Here is a 19,018-nt window from a genome sequence, read left to right as displayed (position 1 = left end):
CGCACTCAATCCCACTGTCCATGTCATGTCAGCAGTTGAAAGTAAATGCAATTTACCTTTCTAGCATATATCCAAAATCTGAAATAGCCAAACTAGGCTGGCATATATCCAAATCTGAGCTTTCGGAGGCAGAATAGTACTTTTGCACCAGTTTGTGGAAATTCAGTCCTTAAAAATGTCTAAATTATCAGGATTAAGGCTGCTGAGGCAGGCTGCTACACTAACTCTGATCTGTAGAGTAAGTGTTTTTAGCCATATCTGCTGAACCCCACAACATGGATGGAGGTCCAAAAAGGGTGCGCTGTCCTTGGCCATTGATCCATGTGTTTGTTTCTCAGGTTCCCCGGTTCAGGCATATCAACTGTGAGTGAGAAATAATGATAATTTGCTCTCTCACAGTATTTTCACGTGAAAGTCCTTTGCCAAAAGGTAGTGTTGCCACAGTTTCACAGATGAGAAACCAGCTAGGGCAGAGACAGGCCAGTGCAAGTACAGGCTGGGTTTCCTGAGCCAAACAAGGGAATTGCTCTCCAGTCCTGATGTGTTGGCTATGTTTTTTCTATGAAAAGATGCTGTCAGTGCCTTTTGTGTTACATAGGGTCTGATGTGCACCTCTGAAAAGCTTCACATCTGCTCATCTGTAATTTAAGCAGTCTCTTGACAGAAGCCAGAGTGCCAGACTCTGAAAAGCTATGTAAGTCAGTGCTGTCATAGAATCATAGAATCATAGAATACTTAGGGTTGGAAAGGACCTTAAGATCATCTAGTTTCAACCCCCCTGTCATGGGCAGGGAAACCTCACACTAAACCATCCCACCCAAGGCTTTGTCCAACCTGGCCTTGAACACTGCCAGGGATGGAGCATTCACAACTTCTCTGCGAAACCCATTCCAGTGCCTCCCCCCCTAACAGGAAAGAACTTCCTCTTTATATCCAATCTAAATTTCCCCTGTTCAAGTTTTAACCCGTTACCCCTTCTCCTGTCACTACAGTCCCTAATGAAGAGTCCCTCCCCAGCATCCCTATAGGCCTCCTTCAGATACTGGAAGGCTGCTATGAGGTCCCCACGCAGCCTTCTCTTCTCCAGGCTGAACAGCCCCAACTTCCACAGCCTATCTTCATATGGGAGGTGCTCCAGTCCCCTGATCATCCTTGTGGCCCTCCTCTGGACTTGTTCCAACAGTTCCATGTCCTTTTGATGTTGAGGACACCAGAACTGCACACAACACTCCAGGTGAGGTCTCACAAGAGCAGAGTAGAGGGGCAGGATCACCTCCTTTGACCTGCTGGTCACGCTCCTTTTGATGCAGCCCAGGATACGGTTGGCTTTCTGGGCTGCGAGCGCACACTAAAGCCGGCTTCTGTTCATGTTCTCATCGACCAGCACCCCCAAGTCCCTCTCCTCAGGGCTGCTCTGAATCTCTTCTCTGCCCAACCTGTAGCTGTGCCTGGGATTGCTCCGACCCAGGTGTAGGACCTCGCACTTGGCATGGTCCATGCTGCCTCAACCTGCTGGACTACATCAGTATGCTGGGCTGGCTTCTGGAGGAAGAGTTTTTATCAAGAATCATATATATAAGAAGTTGCAGAGTTCATTCCCTTTTCCCTGACACATTGTTGCTCAGTTTGCTGACCTGTGCTGTAGCACATTTTCCCACCAGCTAAAGCAACATACAAAGCAAGGCCTAATCCCTCTGGAAGAGCTTCCAAAGGCTACATGTTCTCCAAATTCTCTTCCGTGATAATTTTCCTGATGTTTTAAACGGTGTTTCTGACTCAATGTGAAAAATAATTTCTAGCCAACAAAAGAAAATCTGATAGTTGCAGCATAAAGTTGAAGTGCCCTTGAGCATGATGTGCTACAATCATGATCACGGATGTGCTACTTCACCTGCCTCTGCTGCTACTCCTTTCGTGGAAAAGGGGGACTGTGATACCAACCTTAGTTATGAAGCACATCCATCTGTCAATGTTAAATGATATAAAAGAATGAGACATTATAAATTTAAGAAAGAAAGCATTTTACCTTGGCATGCCAAGGTGCTTAAGCTTCCCTGTGTCCTAATTTGCAGCTGGCAACCTGAATGGCTGATCCAGGCTCTTTGGAGCTCATAGTTAATTACGAGGCAAATTAGGGGTTCTGCTGAGACAGGTTGTCACTTCCAATATACAGAGACCTAATATTGCACAGACAAATCTCAGTCTTTACTAGCACAGAAATCTTCCACATGTATAGCAAGAAATCAAAACCCTCAGAATTTTCTCTCCAATAATCACCCTATCAGAATAACATCAGCTTTTCCCTTCCTAAGAGTACCTCCACCAATGGTTAATATTTCATCTCCCAGTACCATCTGTTCAGCTAGGACAAGAATCATGAAGTTGGTTTCCAGCATGCCATTTCAGCATCCTGTTTCAGAATACCAGGCTCAAAAATGCATGAGACACTTCTCAGCTCCCACCCACCTGCAGAGAATCCAGACTGTCCCGTTTGCCAGCAGGTCTGATTTAAAGAAGTGCTTGTCCAGAACTGGCTCAAGAGGGAACCTTGACAAAACGGAGAGGAACATCCCATTGGCAGAGATCAGTAGGATTTCAGAGGTAGAAATGGTGGTGATGGCAGTAAGTAAAATTGCTCAGCATTTTCAAGGACTCTTCTTTCAAGTGCCCCTCTCTTGGGTGCTTTGTCCCATCTTTTCCCTGGCCTTTCACAGGTCTGGGTCCTCATCGCTTGTGTTTCCAATGAGTGACTTTTGCTTTCACCTTAATCCCCAAGTGACAGCAGAGGCATCACAAGCACCACTTGGCAGATGGAGGGAGGACAAGTGCTGGAGCATTTCTTCCCCCTTTCTGGCTTCGGGTAGCCAGAAGCCACCAAGCCGTAACTGGCTTAGGCCCTATTGCTTGATGGGAAAGCGTGGTCCTTGCTAAGGACCTAAGCAAGTGCCTTGCTAAGGACAGTAAGTAGGTAAGCAGCAAAGCTGTGAGGTGCTGAAATTGATCTGTAATGTTGGAAAATTCAGTGTTTACCCCCTAATGAATCTTTGCCAACTATAAACAAACTGCTTTTTTAATGCTCGTCACTTACAACACTTGAGTGGATAGATTTTCCTGGCAGTGATCAGGACATGCTGCTGACACCAGCATGACCCTCTCTGTCATACTTCATTTTTTCACTACCAACACTTCCTCTTAATTCCTTGGAACAGCTGGATCACTGTGACTTGAACTTTAAATCAACAAGAGACAACCCAAAGCAAGCCTCCAGCCTGGAAAATCTTGATGCAAATGTTGAAGATTTCATGAGCATCTGAAAACAAGACATTTAAGTGTGGTGACATTAGCTACAGTAAGGACTACCAGGCACAATGATATTATTTATACTAAAAAATGGCAATTGCAATGAACTTATACTAAAAAATAAATCAATTGGGCTATTCATTACAGCACTAGGGAAAACAGCTGGGGCAGAATCAAAAGCGCAAGACCAAAGGAGGACGTTAAGCCTAACAGCTTAGTACTATTTATTGGGTTTTGGATCCCTGCTAGGGGATATTTTCACAGAGAAGAGTTTCCTTTGAAAAAATATATTAAAAATGGAGGAGAAATGGGGTTTCAGGGAGTGTGTTCCTGGATATGCAAGTTAAGCCAGATGCGGATAACTGGTTTGAAAGAATTTTGACCAAAACTGTTGTTTTTTTTCTCCTTCTTTTATACCAACCCACATTTAAAAAGGCAATACTCGTTTTATCACTATTCAACTGTTTAAAATTCAGTGTTTTTCAATGCACAAGATTTGAAGGATAACTCAATACCATCAAAGCAAGGTTATTTTCAGTTTCTCTCTGTTATCATAGAATAGTTAGGGTTGGAAAGGTTCTTTAGATCACCTAGTTCCAACCCCCCTGCTGTGGGCAAGGGCGCCACACACTAAACCATGTCACCCAAGACTCCCTCCAGCCTGGCCTTGAACACTGCCAGGGATGGAGCATTCACAACTTCCTTGGGCAACCCATTCCAGTGCCTCACCACCCTCACAGTAAAGAACTTCCTCCTTCTATCCAATCTAAACTTCCCCTTTTTAAGTTTGAACCCGTTACCCCTTGTCCTATCACTACAGTCCCTAATGTATAGTCCCTCCCCAGCATCCTTATAGGCCCCCTTCAGATACTGGAAGGCTGCTATGAGGTCTGTATGCAGCCTTCTCTTCTCCAGGCTGAACAGCCCCAACTTTCTCACTCTGTCTTCATATGGGAGCTGTAGATCTTAGTGTCAGCATGTTCTTACATGTGAAAAAATTGTTTCTGTTTCCCTCTAGTTCCCAGTAGCCCCTTAAGGCTAGATTTGCAAGGTAGGGGTAGTTAGGATTATGCCCTGAATATCCAATGTCAGAAGGATGCTGCTGCCTGTGCACACTTGACCTCCTCAGACTCCTTGTTCCTTGGTAGTCATCTATGAACAGCAGGGCAGAGCTGGCACCATGGCTTTGCAAGTGGGTTGAGGTAAGATTGCTTCTCTGTCTGGCGCAGTGCCACTCACAAAAGCATAGTAAATCACCAGAGGATATTTTGCTTTCCATTATTGAGATTTCCTTTGTTGGAGACCCTCCTTTGGCATTTTTTGCATGGTTGGGACAGCATGACCAGGGACTAATAAAATAATTTTCTTTCTAGGCAGAGATATAAAAAATTGCATCAATAATAATTTTTAAACATTCTTGGCTCCATGCATTTTGGTTTGGTACATCCTTCTTGTGGCTTCCAGGGCGGTAGTATCCAAAACATCTGAAACAGATACAGAACCATGACAATGTGACATAGCAAGGCACTTTGATGCTACATGGTTCTTGACTAACAGTGACATGAGACCATCATATACGTACTTGGAAAGAGTACATAAAAGTTTTATCGGCAGTAACTGGAGATGACCTGCAGGCTGTATTTCTCTTGGTGCGCCGTACCACGTGAGTGCCAATAAAAGCTTTATACCTACTATCCCCTCAAGCCTCAGACACATACTTTCAGTTAAATGTGAGGAACTAAGTGTCAGTAGTATAGCTGGAGCAGGGGTCACATTGTTATGTATTCCTAAAATGCTGTCCATATTCCTCTGCTTTTAGCCTGAATGACGTTTACCCTACAGACATTTTCTCTGTAATAAGTATCAGTGAGACTGGGCTTCGCAGCTCTGACCTGCAATTCGTTTGCTGCACTATGGGTTATATTAGATTTGTTCTTACTGTATTGAGAAGCAGTAATACAGTAAAAAGCTTTATTGGAATACACGTAGCTTTGCACAGGATGTGTCAAAAGGCAAGATCATACATATTATTTTTGCAAGGAAGTATTTTTGGGAATGCAGATGCAGTAGGGACCACCATCACTCCTGCAAAGTGTTCCACTGCTAATGGAGCAGAATGATTGGGAGTTGCATTATACTACACACACCTAGGTATTGCAGGGCACAAAATATTTGCCGCACTCCTGATAGAGTTAGAAGCAAAGTATAACTAAAGCAGGTGTAATGTGGCTCAGAAAAAGAGCAGGGTATCACACTAGGTCCTTGCCATAGCAGGGGGTGATTCAGATGGCACTGGAAAGCCACAGAGGTAGGCAACTCTCCATGCTACAAAGAAAGGAAAAAAGCAACTTTGTCATATAAAAGCTTTTTCAGATTTTTTTGCTTTGGTTTTTTTTTTTTTTTAAGTCAAAATCTCATATATTTTACCTGCACGTAAACTGATCCATGATCTGCATTTTGGGGCATTTGATCTAATTTCTCAGGAAGGCTTTGGCCATTGAGTGGCTGGTACTGTTAATGTTGCGACCACGAGGGGACACTTCAGAGCTGACATAAAAACAGCAGGGCTGCACGGACACTGCTGAGACAAAGCATTGCCTTAATTTCAGTCAGTGCTTTAAATTGTCCTGCTTTTTATTTATGGTAACTTTGATAAATTTGGATTCAGTAGGAATTGCTTCTAGTGAATGACATAAATTGATTAACGTGAAGTTTATACTATGTTTAGTGCAAAATAATTATTTGGCTTGTAATTAAATGCAAGGTTATGATAAAGAGTGATCAGGTCAGTCAGGAGGGGTCATAACACAAAAATTGTAAGGGTTGCAACATTTTCCTTAATGATCTGTTTTCTTAGTCCTTGAGGACAGTGCTCAAAGTCATGTTTTCATGCCTTCAGAGTCAACTATTGGTGAAACAAAATGCCAAATTTTCATGTTTTCACAGTGTATACATGTGTAATCAATTTGGTGTTCTTTCCTGAGCTGAGAATACAGTTGCTGCATGCATCTCTCTGCAGAGAAAGCAGTTTCAACAAACATGAATATACTTGTATCTCCTAAATGACAAATTAACACACGTTTCATTTGAAACCGGTCCTTTGATTTTTCCTTTGGCCTTTCAGTTAAAACAAGAAAAGTAGAAACTGGAAAAAACCCGAAAATACAGGAGTGTAGGTTAATTCAAACTAGAAAGAGGACACGTGATAATTCACAAAGCATGTCTGGGGTTTTTTCTACGTCAGAGTTTTGAACACAGGTTTGTCACAAACCAGTCAAGCTTTTTAAGGGCTTGCAAATTCCTTTAGGCCTGAGCAAAAACGGGTGTTGCTGGACCTCATGGGGGGAAACTCTCAGGATGAATCCTTCAATTTAGTGTAAAAGGAGGGTTTGGAGGTTTTGTTCATCTCTCTTGAACCAACCACCAGATTGCTCTTTCAGGGGATACACTCTGCTGCCTTGCATAGAATTGTCTTGATGGTTGTATTTCCTGTGCACTCACAACGCTATTAATGTTACCTGGGTATAAGCCCAGGACCTGAGCTATTGCCTGCAAAGGCTAATGGGAACTGCTGGCCAGCCATGCCAGCTTCTCATCACGCCCCTGTGGCTCTGCAGCAGCACCACCACGGTTGGACCTCTTAAGGGAAGGATTCCACCCTTGTTTCAGCAATGAAGATGATAATATTTTCTATTTTTTTTCTTGCGTGAATTGTATCATCCTCAGACAGCTAAATATACATCAGTATGGCCCCATGTCATCTCATTTCCATAACACGCACAGGGGCTGAAACTGGATTTATTATTCAGATGTATTCAACTATTGAAAGCAAGCTAATTGGCATAACATATGCCTTGGGGATTTTCCGATGTTTTAAAGTCACAATGTATTAAATGACAAAATTAACAGCATTTGGCATGTTTGTCCAATCTGAAAGTCAATTTAGAGTTGATTGGTCACAGCAAGCTAGGACAAGTCAATTAAACAGGGCCTAAATCTGTAAAGTTCATAACTGCCAAGTGATTTTATTCACAGGATAGCCCCAGCAATGCCAATCATTCTGCTGCTTGGAAAGCTGTGTCTACCACAACGGGGTCACCTGGGAGTCCAGTGCTGCACTTCCTTGTAGTGATGAGAAGCGTGATGCCGGTCCTGTGGTGCCCTCTGGGGCTGCAGGGAGCTTCATGCGGTGGGGTTCATGCAGTTTTGCGGCAGCTGAGATACATACATACATAGAAATATCAGTAGTGATTTAATAACTTACAAAGAAGAGTCCAGTCAACTTCTTTCATCACAGTGAAGAGCCTGGCTGGAGAAGAATGGGTAACTTTCCCAATTGTTAGAAAAAAATGAATGCAGAATCTTTTGCTTCGACATTCTACAGCTCTATACCAAGAACCAGGTGAAATCTAAGAGACTGTAGTCCCTCCGTAACTGTCCTTCCACAAGTTCCTACTCAATCTCAAAACACTGCTCCTCTGAGTAGATCAGCTGTGGAGCTCCTGTGTGGAAAGAGGTGCATGCCTCTGCCACGCTTCCACCTCTTCCAATACTGCAGCTGTTCAGCTGCAGATCTTTGGCTTTCCTGCTTGAAAAAGAAAGCATTATTTCAGTGCTTTAAGCATGAAGATTGTGGCTATGCAGTTCATATATTTTTGTGTTAAGCCTCCCCCGATCAGTGTGTCATCACATACCTGCAAAAAGGGAGTCAGCAAAGCAACCTTCAGAGAGATACACATGAGCATTAGGTGGGGGGCAACATCTGAATGCTTGGTGTTGAGCCACTAGTTCTGCTCGCTGTGATCACGTACAGGACCCTTATCAGCAAACCAGTGTCAAGTGAAATTATACTGAGCCTTATCAAAACTGCTGTCATTTTCAAGCAGCAAGATCTGTGGCTGATTTCTGCCGGTGCCCTCTCGTGAAGGGGATCACTCAGCTGGATGCAGAACAAATCAAACAGCACTGAAGATCTTTGAAAATGATAAATCTTGCACAGAAGAGCACTTACAGTCATTTGGAAATGGGACTTACTTGACATGATTGCTTTTCAGGTTGGAATGATTTCTTTATAAATGAAGATTTTATCCACATTTTAAGTTAATATAAGTGGACTGTGTTTGTACAAAGACCATAATGATTTTTTTTCCCCTACGAAACTGCTGCTGTAGCTTCTGTTGTCAGTTTGATTAGCCTGCCTGCTTGTTTGAAGTAACGTCAAAGACTTTCAGGCTTAAATATCATTCTAAATAGCCTAAGAAAGGCTGCAAGTGATGTGGACATAAAAATGTGGATTTCTTTTTTTCTTTAGATCTTTTCCACATTCTTTGCCTGCTTTTTAAAAATGATTTTTTAAAATATTTAGATAAATGCTGAGCATCTAATGTTGTACTCCCACTCTCCTTTCAGCACGCATTTTTCAGCGCTCCAGCATCTACCCCTGCTTTGCTCGGCCTTTAGCTCCGTTTCACTCTTCCAGCTGAGGGTGCTCTGTGCTTTCCATGTGGTAAATCTCTGGGCAAATAGCCCACAAAGTCTTCTGCAGAGCAAGGCTGGGGCTGGTCTCTGCTGTGACAATAAAGAAAGGTTTGATTTCAGTGGGGCAGAAATATTTCCTCCCCATTTGTTTTACTAGGGTAAAACTTTCTGTTCTCTCCTGTCCTCTGTCCTCGTTTCTCCTCCCTGCAGGGCAACCCCCGTACTGCTCAAGTTGTTATTCTAGGCAGCTCTGTCCTCTGAGAAGCATGTGGCTGTTTGTTTTTAAAAAGCAAGGGGTTTGCTGTTTGTTCCTCAATCTGTTGCCTGTCAGCCAGGGGTTTGTACTAAAATCCATCACAACAGTACCTGAGCCTGAAGGCACGTTGTGCTCAGGGGTTACTCGGGCAGGCAGGGAGGATGCAGATGTGCTGCTTTGGGAAGGACTGTGTTTTCCCTGTGCCACTTGTTTTAGCTGGTCGCTGCCATGAGTGTCGCTGCTGCGGTGGGAGATGTCAACGAGAGCGAGTTAGGAAGCAGTTCCCAGCTCAGCCCTGATCAGCCCCCACCTCATGCCCCATGCTGTGCTGCAGCCGCTAAAGGAAGGAAGCTCTTGTCAATACTCACAAGCTTCATTCTGGGCTTATTGATCTGGGCTTACATAGGAACTAGCTATGTCCATTAGGTATTCAGTGTTAGCACGGGGGTTACTGTGATGTTTTAGACAAAGCCGTCTTTTGAGATTTACTCCTTGGCTTCTGATCATCTGAGTTCCCTTTGATGCAATGAGAAGAAACTGCAGCTTTTCAAGCTTGTTATTGACAGCAGTGTTAGCTGGTTGCAGGTATTCATGTGAGAGGCCTCTAGGCTGCCAGTGTTTGCACAGGTACGTAACGTCTGCAGACTGGGCTCGGTAGCAGGCCAGGCAGCCCAGTTTAGCAGGAGTAAGATATTTCCATCTTAGTTTCAGTCAACACAATGAAACCATTTGAAAGTACTGTGGGTTTTGTTCCTAAGCAGCAGGTTTGAAAGTATTCACCACTTCAGGAAGCAGAAAAGCTCTCTTTTAATTCAAGAATCATGGGAGAGAATAAAACGCAATAAGTAAGTCTAGGACAATGAGTTTGTGATACATCACTGAGTGAGCTAGCGACAGGCCCTTTCGGGAGACAGAAGTCTCTTAATCAAGATGTGGAGTACCTGAAGGTTTCCTTTGCTGCAAATAGCAGCAGGAGCAGCAGGGGATAAATGGGCTCATGTGATGCTGTGTTTGCTATAAGCACCTAGCATGGGATCTTAAAAACAATTGATTGCTTGCTCCTATAAAATTTGGTGGGGCATATACTGATTGTTATTATTCCTTTCAAGAAATGGCCAGCGCAGCCTCTGAAACAGCCTCTCTCCCGCCCTGATGTGACACCTGTGTTCACAGAAGGGTAAAAGGGAACAGAAGGACAATCTTTACTAAATGTGACAAAAATTTATGGGGTCCGTGAATGTGCATAAGCTGATGAACATGCCGCAAGTGAGGCAGCAGAGTGCTAATTGGTGTTACCAGCCGCGAGCTCAGACTGGGATGCTGGCAGAGCTGCTCTCTTGCTGCTGCTGCCATGGTTTTGCTGCCTTCCTGTCATACCCTTTCTTGGTTTTATGTCTTGCAAAAGTATAAGTGCCCTTGTGCATGTAAGTGTTTAAGAAACATTTAATCCCTTACCTGGGGATTTGTTCACCTCAGGATTTAGTGACCATACACACAAATGTGATGCATAGTGACTTACTGACTACAGACTCTGGACACCGTGTTCAGCAAACAGCTAGGGCAGGGAAAATAATTACACACCCCCTTTTTTTAAGCCAGAAATGCTCTCTGTTGGGAAATTCCAAGTGTGATACTTTAGAGAAATAAAATGCCATCATGTGCTTCAGAGTGAATGCTATATAATCTGCAACCACTGAATGGCATTACAGATATATAGACTGCCTCATCCTGCTTCAGCAATAGATGCTACTGGTGTAGCAAAATTATGTAAACTTAGCTCCTTTAGATAAAAAGAATTTTATATGTAAAATACACTAAAAAAATAAAGTCAAATTAAGAAAACATAAAACGCTAAGAGATTAATTGGGTTTAGGCTTTTATCCAAATCCTCTTACTCTTTCCCAGGACACGGTTCAAACGAAGCAAAAGCTAAATGCAATAATTGCTATTACAAGTTGCTTTTGAAAAGTGATTACTTTGAGGTGGGCTGCTGCATATCTCCAGAAGGAGAGGATCTTAAACATCTTGGTGTATTTCCCTGCTTGCCCATAAGATTCATTCATGCTGATGCCCAAAAACAATGCCTTCAGAGTCTGTGTTGTCAGAAATTGCATGTATCTCTGCAGATACTGGTGATATCTGATCTCAACATCAGCCTCTGGCATTCCTCAAAAGACTGCCTGAACATACCAATCCATCTGATTAGACCTTCTGCATTTTAATGCTCCATTAAAGTGGTATGTGTGATTGGATACCGAATCTGTCCTGATGCTTGTGGTCAGGTATTGAATCCTTACCAATGTTTCCCACTGATGCAGGGGGTTGAGATTGGGCAGCAAGGAGAGTATGGGCACATGACAGTGTGTCTCACCTGGCAGAAGCAGGAAAGATGGATATCCCCCCATGGGCCGCTTATAGCACTTGCCACTCACAAATCTGCATCAGGCCAGAACCGACTGGGTAAACGCCGACACATGTCATAACTGTACAATAACACCTTCTGTTCCTTTAATTATGAATTGTGCGATATTGCTTCTAGGAACAATTACTTCACTATAGAAAACAACACTGCAGAAAACAGCAGCAATGCAGATAAGCATGATTTACTGCAACATTCCTCAGCAGTTGCAGTCAGAGGATATTTTTGAGCTGTCGTTTAGTATTTGAACATAACAAGCAGCTAGAATGGCATACATATTGCTCAGCAATTTTTTGTTCTTCTGAGAGATTTGCTACAGCTACCACAGATGCACTGGAATTTACTTTATCCTCTCTTTAGCTGGGTGTATGCAGGACAGCAAAAGAAGTCAGGGCAGCGTGACCTCAGGAATTGGTTCCTCTGAATGGGAGTTAATTAACTGCGAGCTCTAAAGGGAATTTTGAAAGAAGTCTATACTTGGTTACAGTAAGAGGGCATTCTGGCTATTTTGTCTTTTAAATTGGTTCCTACAAGGGGAGAGGGCAGGGGAAGGAGGAGGAGGGGGAATAAAGACCCATCCTGATCAGATGCCAGGGAAGCTCATCTCTTGGTGACCATCAAAACTGGTGGGCATCGAAATATTAGAGTTCATTCCTGCTGCTTCTGTGGACACTGAGAGTTGTCAGATTAAGAATGCTTTCAAACACATTCAAATATAATATTTGAGGCACTTCCCTCCTTTTGTATTCATCTGATTCTATCACCCAACACTATATTCTGCTGTAGGGAAATGTCACAGGTTTTCTTTGTAGTTGCCCCGGTGTGTGTGCAGTATTGAAGAAGAGCGCGCTGGCTAGCAAGGGTACAGGTAGCACTTTGAAACACTTAATACATGACCTCTGCTGACTCACTGTCAGAAGCAAAATCTAGTAGCTGACTGCAAAGCATAGCACCATTATTTGTGCCTCTTAGTACTTGGCTGCCATGCTGTCAGGACATGGCACCTGAAAGTCTGAGCTGGTAAAACCCAGGCAGCCCCTGAGAAGCAGAGTGCTGCCTCATGCCGAAATGAGGAGTTAGTTGGTGGCCTTGAATTGGTGCTCACTGCCTTTAGGACCAGGCTCTGAGTGGTTCCCTGGGCACATTCAGGCCTCCTTTTTCAATTAAGAGAGTGTCACACTGTGAGCGTGAAAAGCTGGCAGTGGCGCAGCTGCCTTTGATGCAGCTGCAGCTCCTTGTTCCTCCTCCACTCTCTGTTCTCCCAGGTCAGCTTGCCTCTGCTGGAGAGGGTTGGCTTATGCACTGCTACACAAAGGGGAAAGAATAATAAATAACTGGGTAGGGGAGAGTAAAGAAAAGCCTTCACTGGGAGCTGCTTTTGGAAGTGTGGCATATTGACAGCCCTTTCACAGCCCAACAAAACAAATAGGCTCCCGATGGCTGCGACATTGTTCTGGGCAGCCACCTCTGCCACATGGCTGGAAACCAGCAGCGCCAACACTGGGGACTCACAGTGACAGTGGTGAGCGTGGAGCTGCAGCTCACGGGGTGAATAAAAGCCTGCGTGCCACAGCTCCAGAGCAGGCAGCAGCAAGGTAACTGAGCGTGCTTTACAGAGCCAGGTCAGAGACAGGTCCTCGCCCATCTTCCAAAAATCGTTACTGTACTCCTTGGGATGAAGTCAGCACTAGCTGTTGCATCACTCCTCTTGTTTCTTACTTCTAGCACAAAGAAGTGCTAGAATTGCCCTTAGCTTTTGACAAGGGGATGGTGAACCCCAAGCCAGTATAATAACATAAACCAATACTGAGGACTGTAGATGTCGGAAGACAGAGGATCTTGCATCACAGGTTCAAGCACACCAAGACATAGAAACCCCCAAATCCCCCTGTTCAGGGAAGGAAGCTCTATATTTAAATTGCATTAAAGAGTACCGTAATCAGGGGTGGTAATTAACAAATAGAAAAATAACATCCATGGCCCTTAGAAAACGCAAACTTAAGCAACTCAAGCAGCAGGTTGGTTATAACATTTTCCTTGGTGCATCTCCCCTAAAGTCAACCTCTTTTCACACTATATGTCTGAGGGGCCCTAGCCCCAAAACTGAATGCAAGTGAGTATGGGCAAACTAGACGAAGTTTCAGGGTCTTCAGAAGGACCATGGAAGTGCCCTTTTGTGGTGCAAATAAAGGCCCATTTGTGAAATCCATTACCAGGAATGGATTATTGCGTATAGGAGTCAGGATGCCTCTTTGGGGAGAGACAGCTTTTTAATATCTGGCTACCAAGATACACTTCCCAGCTGTTCATTTGAATATTAAACAACATCTTAGACGTGACAGGGATTCCGTCAGCCTTTTTAATTTCTGCCCAGGGACTTGCGATGCACACATAGCACTACTCAAGTAGATGGAAAAGACTGGAAAGAATACAGTCCCCCTGATTTAAATTCCTTCCTTTCAGCCTTTTGCAACCAGTTTGTCTGGTTTATAGGCAGTGCATGCCACAGGAGACAGGGCATTAGTGATCTGTCCCTCCAGCTCCTGTGTCCTGTGTTTGGTCCAATGAGAGTTGGGTTTTGGGCTGCCACTGAAGAAGCAGAGACCCCTGCATTTCTCCTATGTCTTTCCCACTACAGTGGCCGTCCCATAGGGGCTGGAAGGGATGTGCAATAGCTTCTCAACCTCTGTGAATGAAAGAAGAAGGGATGCATCTTACAACAGTGACTGGGGATTATATTTATATACATATATCTTTTGCCAAAAAGTCATTGAGAACCCAATGACTTTGTTGCACCAACCTAGCAAATGCTTCATTGGGTCATGCAAAAGGGTACTTGGAAGCCAGCAGAGTGCTGAAACAGAGAGAAGAACCCTGTATGTCCAGAGGAGAACAGAAGTCGCACTGAACACATTTGGACATTTTTCTCTCAGGATTGTTGTCTCCTCTGTAAAAAATACCCTTTTCTAATATCAACTAGAAAGTCCTTTATTTTGTCTTTTTTTTTTTTAGATAAAATTTTAATGAAGCTGCTGCTAATGAGAGCTCTGTGAAAATCTTCCAATTATTACCACAATATCCCTTGATGTTAGTGGGGAAATAGATCATTGGAGTATTAATTGACCTCCTGATAGTAAAAAGGATCCCTCTAGCAGAACAAGGATTAAAACTAAGAAGCTCTTGGAATCCAGTGCTACAGTACAGAAAAAAAACTGAAGGTGATGGGAAGGTCATCAGGACAATCGAAAAAAAAAGAAATAAATCTGCAGGGAAGTGAAAGCAGATGGGTTACAAAATGCCTTCATTCCCAACACTGAGTTTAAAAAAGAGTGAGACCTAGATAAAGAAGGAAGGGCTGCTTCTTGCTCTCCATAAATGCCTGTGGGTGCCATCAATGCAGTTGTAGTCTGTAGACTGCAACAACTGTACATCATATTGCTGAGAAAAGATTTTTGGGATTTTATAGCTGAAAACAGTTTTCAGTCAGTTTTGTGTAAAAAACCCCATGCAAACAACTAAATAAAACAACCCAGCCAAAAGCTCAGAGAAGCTGGTAATTCATCTGGGGGTTCATGTACTATGGCATTGCTCCAGCATTGCCATCACTACTCCCTCAGTAGCTGCCACCCTGACACACCTCAGTCTTCCCTGGAAGAAGTATTTTATCTGAGGAGAAGTACAGTTTCTCATATGGGAGAACAGGAGAAAAACTCATCTGGAAAACAAATAAAAGCCTGAGAGGGTAAGACTTACCTCACAGAGTCAGGTGAAATACCTGTGTCTAGAAAAGGATGTGACAGTCTGTAAAAATATCCAACCAAGTAACTGTTGGCTTGCCTTATCTACAAATGTGGAGTTTAATTCATCTATTTCACACGGTTAAGGGCTCACATACACTGTGCAATAATGCATAAAACAACATGTACATATATATATATACACACATACATATACATATACAAAAATACATATACATATACAATACTACAAAAAACTACATATAAATTCTAGGACAAATAGCATTTTATACCTTATCTCTGCCATACTTTTCTGGAGATGTTAAGTGGAAATATGTAGCATAGTAGCATTTCTCCTCTTGAAAGAAAACCCATAGTCAACACATTTGTGCTGCTGGCGCAACTGGTCCTCATCACTTTAATACAAATCTGTAAGGAAGACCCTCTGTGCAGTACCCTTTGAATCTTATATAACTGTGATGACCAGTCCTGTAGTGTTAACTTTTTTCACTGGTATAAAAGGTTATTGTATATTTTGTGGGGGCGGTGTGAAGTGGGTTAAGATGATAGAAATTAAAGGCAAGAAGAACAACGCATTCAGAGATATGCATCCAGTTGACCACATCATCTCTTTAACGGTTCTTTGCTTGAACAGGGTAGGTTTTAGGAACATTTAAGCTCCTCACACTGGTTGATGACGGAGTCCAGGCAGGGACCACCTGCCTGTCTCGTTGCACATCAAAATTGCCACTCGACAGAGAGCTATAAAAATACATCACGTCTCAAAGAAGTGAAAGAAGGAGCGCTCCCAGCATGGTATGAATTAGGACTCCCCTCATGTCTGGGAAGGGGTTGAACTTTCAGATGGGTCCAGGAAAAACAAGGTGAAATGAACTTTCACCACTGGCTTGCTTTCTTCCAAGGAAAGAGCAAGCCCAGTGTCCGCACTACCTCACCACTGGTCATAGAACATAGTCCCTGGGTATAGGGGCTGTATTTGAACTGACCATGACCCAAGAGCCGGGAATGGGCAGCTCTGATCTGGTTTGTGGTATTTTGGATGAGGGTGCGAGTGTCAAATAGTCCAGTTCAGATAGCCCCTCCCAAACTTTCAGAAGTTTGTGAGCTGTTAGAGTTTCAAGACTGACGTGACTGGACTGGCAGTTTCATAGAGAAAAGAGATTAGTTTTCCTTGTTGCTTTACTTGTCTATAGCTTTCTGCCTGCAAGACCTGGTTCATCTCTCACTGAAGCTGAATGGAATGGTTTTTCCACATTCTGGATGGAAAATAGGCTGTCTTGTTCCCTTCTATGACTTGGGCTTCTGTAGACAACGTTAGAAGATTATATATAAGAATGACCTGCTAAAGTGCCATCATTTCAACAGGACTAGCTGACTGCATCTCTGTTAGCAAATTAAACATGCTGAGGACCACACTCTGGCACTGAAGTCAGTCAGCACCGGAGAGTCTGCATCCGCACTGTTGGTCTTTCTTAGCCTCTCAAGCAAACTGTGTTGGGGTATCCCCGACCTGTGCTAACTCATAGCCTGAGGATACAGAGTACAGAGAGTATGAGTTACCCTAGGCCAAAAGTGTCCCAGCAACTGTTGTAATAATTTAAAAGCATACCTGATTAAGTTGCAATGCACAGGAACATCTTATAGCGTTAAACAGTATAGGTATAACCTCCCTCTGCTTGACACCTAAGAATTGACTACAAGCTCAAATGATTACCTTTTTTACCTTATACACATGGAAATTACCAGATTTTTCATCTTAGCCTTTTTGAAGTAAAGCCCTATCTTGAAAGAAAGGTCAGCCCACACGTTAATCAGAGGCTCCCCATTTACTGTATTTCAGTGCAAATCAGCTTGCTTAGTTTTTAAAAACTAAGAAGGTGCCTGTTCAGTTTGCCATTCATTAATTCTGTTTAACCTGGAACATGATACGGGACAGAAAGCTGCAAATTCGTCCACAATGAATAGAAATATTGTGGCTGACAAATCCAATCTACTAATTCATGCAGGGTGTTCCAGGAAAGGGTTTGGTGATGACAGAGGTGTTTAGGGTTCTGCTGAGAATGTAAGAGGCACAAAGGCATCTGAAACAAATACTGGAAAAAAATACCACAGCAGACTGTAAATAAGCCCCACAATTTGCTAAGAGTAAACTCTATAAACATCTTGAGAGTTATTCTGTTGATACTCATTTAAATGGCAAAACTGAAGTCATTTAGACTATTTGGGTAGGATAAAATTTTGTTTGATATAGCCAACGACTGTGACCAGATGTGATATATTGTTCTGCATCACCTCTGGTTCAGTGAAATATAGGGGCATTGTTGAAACAGCAGATTATTAAGGAAGTTGAAAGCACTATAAAAGACAGTAGGATAATGCTCAGATTTGTGATCACAAGCTACGTGACAGAATGAGTACAATTTTGAAAGCTTCAACATCACCCAGAATAGAAACAGAGCTTTTAGTATTTTATTAATAGTGTTATTAACAAACTATCTCTAACTCATGCCAAAGTACTTAATGTGCTATAATAACATCAATTAAAATACAATGATAGACTTAATAATGTGGCCCATAATGGGAAAAATATTCATGTGGATTATCTCTTCATACCCAAGAGAAACATTCCAATGAAAGAAGCTATAATGAGCATAAGACTAAACATCCTAATTTAATATGAGTTAGAAGTGTGCCAGGATAGGAAACGGTGTGGAGAAAGTCAGAGTTGTGTCCATAATGTTCAGCATCTGGTTTGCTTCTTGTTTTGAATACATAAATCTTTAAAGACACCATTAGCTAAAGCCAGTCATTGGCCCAGGTTGGTTTGAACTGTAATTCTGAGCAAAGATCTCATCAAATTCAGTCTTGCTAAAAGCAAGTGATCTTGTCAGGACCTGACTTTCCCAGTGGATACGCTCACATCAATTGGTACTGTCATAGCAGTGACAACAGTAGCCATTCTGGATAGTCCAGGGACTCTGACCCAGTATTGGCACTCCAAGAGAAAGCTGATTATGCTGGCTTGAAATATTTGCTCTGGTTTGTCTGTAATCCCAGCTCTTTAGAGACCAAGTTCATTTTTCCTAGCCTTGGGCACAAAGCTTGGCTTTCTGCTGGATACATGTCTTCATAAGGAGTACGTAAGAGGTAGCAGTCAAACAGCACATTTGAGATCCAGCAGCCTAATGTCCTGTTTGACAAGCTCAGGCTTTCTGCATGGGTTAACCCTGCACAGAGCTGTGCTGTTGGCTGGGGACACGTGGTGTACCTTTGAATTCTGTATTTGGAAATGCCCCATTCTGTGTGTGTCTGCACCATACAATACCATAGCACTCTTGTGTAAATGTTTGTTGGCCCTCTTATGGACCAGAAATATTTACCTGTTAGTCCCTTCCTTATCTGTTAAAACATGTGCAAGTTGCCCATTTATTTGTTAGACATCATTCAGTTACAGCATATTTACTTTTGCTTGCTGGCCTCTCCTGAGCGTTTTTGGAAATCCAGCTGCAAAGATATGATGCTGAACAGGGCTACTCTGTCAATATTTTTACCAGGGTCCATTTACACCCAGCAGGACCATGCTCACTGCATGGGGAGCCATAACAGTGCCTGTTAGCTGCTGCCTATGGCCAGCCATATGGATGTGGATCAGGCAACTGACAGCAATAAGAGATGTGGCTTTTCTACAGAAAGGCAGGAGAGGATATTGCACTCCTGAAATCTCGGTGAGGTCCATTCTTCACTATCTACCTCCAGGGCACCTGAATTAGGCCTGCAGTTTCTAGTTTCTACTGAAAGATAGCAAAG

The 19,018-nt window shown here is 43.0% G+C and overlaps 1 long non-coding RNA gene across 1 annotated transcript in view; it reads right to left on the bottom strand.

Moving 5' to 3' along the window:
* Nucleotides 1–4,106: 4,106 nt before the first annotated feature.
* LOC136012634 (uncharacterized) overlaps nt 4,107–19,018 on the bottom strand; it is a 42,196-nt gene continuing 27,284 nt past the window's right edge. Inside the window, exons 2-3 of the long non-coding RNA XR_010611866.1 lie at nt 7,400–7,515; nt 4,107–4,784 (exon numbers count right to left, since the gene is read on the bottom strand). This is a non-coding gene — a long non-coding RNA (uncharacterized LOC136012634). The remainder of the gene's footprint in view (nt 4,785–7,399; nt 7,516–19,018) is intronic.

This window comes from Lathamus discolor, chromosome 4 (genome assembly GCF_037157495.1).
Source record: "Lathamus discolor isolate bLatDis1 chromosome 4, bLatDis1.hap1, whole genome shotgun sequence".
In the NCBI taxonomy this organism is placed as follows: Eukaryota; Metazoa; Chordata; class Aves; order Psittaciformes; family Psittacidae; genus Lathamus; species Lathamus discolor.
This window is presented reverse-complemented; position numbering and strand designations above follow the sequence as displayed.